Here is a 4,137-nt window from a genome sequence, read left to right as displayed (position 1 = left end):
CCTCCCTCTCCCACCTGTGTGAGGTAACCGTTGAGTCCTAAGCAGAAATGCAATTGAATTTTTGAATGAGAATTGCTCCCAGTGTTATGATGAAACAAGCTTATTTTGAGACCTATATGAAGTGTTTTGTTGGTCTGAGTGAGTTTTGGAGGTGAGATCTACTGTTTGGCCATCCTCTGTGTCTGGTCTACATAACGTAACAGAAGATCGGACCAATTACAGTATCGCACAAGATGAGAAGGACGGATCCCTTCCAGGAGCTCGTGGACAATCTTCGCCGTGTCCTCACCGTTGCTCACCCACCAGCACCGACCGTCACATCAGGATCCACCATTACCACTTCATCTTCGCCGTTAACCGCCAGTCCCATGGCCACACCAGCGCCGTTCTCTGGCGTGGCGGAGGAGTGCAACGGCTTTCTACTTCAATGCTCGCTCTATATAGAGAACCAGCCTCACCTCTATCCCACAGGAATTTCAAAGATCTCATTTCTTATTTCACTCCTACAAGGCAAGGCTTTACAATGGGCGGAAACCATCTGGTCGCAAGCCGGCAATGTTACCCAATCTTTCAGGAACTTTGTATCTCATTTCAGAGAGGTATTCGGACGGCCACTTGGAGATCCCACTGCCAGCGATCAACTCTATTGCCTCTATTGATCTCAGCCGATAAAGGAATACGCCCTGCAGTTTCGTACACTCGCCGCTGCCAGCGGCTGGAACGAACGCTCATTGATAACGGCCTATCGCCAGGGGTTGGAACCCAAACTTCGCCTGCAGATGGCAGGCTATGATGACAGCTTCGGTTTGGAAAAGATGATCCAGCACTCTATTCGATGCTCCTCCCATATGCAAGCCTGTGTTGAGGATCATAACTACCGGAGCCGTTGCACTCTCTCTCTCCGCCATCCAGCCACCCAGTTTCCTCCAGAACCAGACTCAGAACCCATGCAAACTGACACCATGCGGTTGACCTTCGCTGAGCGGCAGAGGCGACTATCAAAGGGGCTGTGTCTTTATTGTGGCGGCGGAGGGCATGTGATATCTGCATGTCCTATTCGGCCACCTCGACTATTGGTGAGTTCCATCCACTCTGTTCCCCAGAATATGTCTCCTCTAACCATTTCCGTGACGCTGATCACCCCATGCATTTCTATTCCAGTCCTTGCCCTCCTTGACTCGGGATCAGCTGGGAATCTCCCGGAGCCTCTGCCGCCAGCTCAAGATCCCCACTACGATTAACCCCAAAACTTACCAAATCCAATCCATAACGGGAAGAACTCTCAGTCACCATCAAGTAAAACACCTGGCGGGACCAATAACTCTCCGAGTGGGTCTCTTCCATGAGGAAACCATCCAACTTCTGGTTCTGGAGGAAACCAACATGGACATTATTCTGGGTCGCCCATGGCTCACCGTACACGAACCCCAGATGGCCTGGCACATCGGAGACGTCCTGAAGTAGGGTAACCAATGCTTCCCAGATTGTTTTCCTCAACTACCTCAGCCTCCTCGATCCAGCAAAAGCATTCTCCCGTTGAACACCACTTCCATAGAAAGTCCCATCCACCAACAATCTGTAGATATCCCCGAGGAATATACCCACTTCAGAGACGTCTTTTGTCTGAAGAAGGCCTCACAACTACCTCCTCACCGGCCATGGGACTGCGCGATAGATCTGCTTCCCGGTGAACCAGTGCCCAAAGGCAAGATTTATCCACTGTCAATCCCTGAACAGAAGGCCATGGAGGAGTATATAGAAGAGGCCCTCCAACAGGGCTACATCCGACCGTCCACCTCCCCTGCTGCTTCCAGCTTCTTTTTCGTGGCCAAGAAGGACGGAGGCTTGCGGCCCTGTATTGATTATCGGTCACTCAATAACATAAGTCAAATTCCGATACCCACTTCCCCTCATCCCTGCTGCTCTGGAACATCTCCATGGTGCCACTATCTTCACCAAGTTGGACCTCCACAGCACGTACAACCTCATCAGAATACGTGAGGGGGACGAGTGGAAGACCGCCTTTGTAACACCAACTGGACACTACGAGTACTTGGTACTCCAACACCTCAGACAGTTCAATCTCTTCCTCAAAGCCGAAAAGTGCTCATTCCATAAACCATCCATACAGTTCTTGGGTTACCACATCGATAGTAATGGCATCCGGATGGACAAGGGGAAAGTGGAGGCTATTAAGACCTGGCCACAACCTACCACCATTAAAGAGCTCCAACGCTTCCTAGGTTTCTCCAATTTCTACCGCAGATTCATCAAGAACTACAGTACCCTAACCAGTCCGCTCACAAACCTCCTCCGCAATAAGCCCAAGTCTCTGTCCTGGTCCGAAACGGCCCAAGAAGCATTCGAGAAGCTGAAGACATCCTTCACCCAGGCCCCCATCCTTGTACATCCAGACCCTGAAAAACCCTTCGTCGTAGAAGTGGATGCCTCCACCACGGGCGTGGGGGCCATTCTTTCCCAGCAGCAGGGGCACCCTTCTAAACTCCATCCATGTGCCTTCTTCTCCCGTAAACTCAGCCCGGTGGAACGAAACTATGATATCGGCGACAGGGAACTCTTGGCTATCAAACTGGCCCTCGAGGAGTGGAGACACTGGCTTGAGGGAGCCAAACACCCATTTACAGTACTCACAGACCATAAGAATCTGCAATATCTCAAAGAAGCAAAAAGACTCCATCCCCGCCAAGCTTGTTGGGCGTTATTCTTCACCCGGTTCCATTTCAAGGTCACATACAACCCCGGTCCCAAAAATGTCAAAGCTGATGCCCTATCTAGATTATATACACCCAAAGAAACAGAGGACAACCCCGATCCCATCATCCCCGAAGACAAAATCCCATCGTAAATCCCATCCAGTGGAACCCGGATTCTACTCCCTCTTCCAATGTCTCCACGGCAACTCCGCCAGGCTGCCCTCCGGACGCACAGTACGTTCCCAGACTTCAACGCACCCAACTTATCCAAACAACACATTCCTCACTGGGCACTGGTCACCCTGGGGCCAACGCTACCCTCTCGCTCCTAAAAGACCGTTACTGGTGGCCAAATATGGCCAGGGATGTGAAGGTTCGTCCAGGGTTGTGAAGAGTGCGCCATATTGAAAAGTCCTCACCACCTTCCTGCCGGCAAACTTCTCCCGCTGCCTGTACCCAACCTGGGAGTAGACTTCGTCACCGACTTGCCCGAGTCAGAAGGTAACACCTGTATCCTGGTCATAGTGGACAGATTCTCCAAATCTTGTCGTTTAATCCCCCTAAGGAACCTACCCACAGCCATGGAAATGGCAGAAATCATGTTTAACCACGTGTTCAGATACTTTGGCATCCCGGAGGACATCGTTTCTGACCGTGGTCCTCAATTCATCTCCAGAGTCTGGAAGAACTTCCTAAAGCTCCTAGGTGTGACCGTCAGTCTCTCGTCTGGTTACCACCCGCAGACCAACGGGCAGACGGAGAGAAAGATCCAAGAAATCGGACGTTTTCTACGAACCTTCTGCCACGGCCACCAGCACTCTTGGAACCAGTTCATTGGCTGGGCCGAGTACGCCCAGAACTCCCTTCGCCAACAAACTACTGGACTCACTCCCTTCCATTGCGTACTCGGTTTCCAGCCACCTCTATTCCCCTGGAACGGGGAACCCTCGGATGTACCTACGGTAGATCACTGGTTCCGAGAGAGCAAGAGGGTCTGGGATGAAGCACACCACCATCTTCGACGAGCCTTGAGTAGACGCAAGTTGACAGCAGACCTTCGACGCTCCGACTCTCCTCCCTACCAACCCGGTCAGAAGGTCTGGCTGTCCACAAGGGACATCAGACTGCGTCTACCCTGTAAGAAGCTCGCTCCCAGATACGTTGGCCCCTTTGTCATCCAGAAGCAGATAAACCCGGTCACATTCCAACTCAAATTACCACCTCAGTACAAGATCCATCCCACCTTTCACATATCATTACTCAAACCTTACCACACTCCTGTTCCTTCCTCCACAGAGCCTGGCCAGACCACCGAACCCCCTCTCCCACTGATTCTGGAGGACGGAGCGGTCTATGAAGTCAGAACCATCCTGTATTCCCGACGCCGTGGTGGTAAACTGGAATATCTCGTCGATTGGGAGGG

Source organism: Onychostoma macrolepis, chromosome 20 (assembly GCF_012432095.1).
Source record: "Onychostoma macrolepis isolate SWU-2019 chromosome 20, ASM1243209v1, whole genome shotgun sequence".
Classification (NCBI taxonomy): domain Eukaryota; kingdom Metazoa; phylum Chordata; class Actinopteri; order Cypriniformes; family Cyprinidae; genus Onychostoma; species Onychostoma macrolepis.
Note: the sequence above shows the minus strand (reverse complement) of the source record.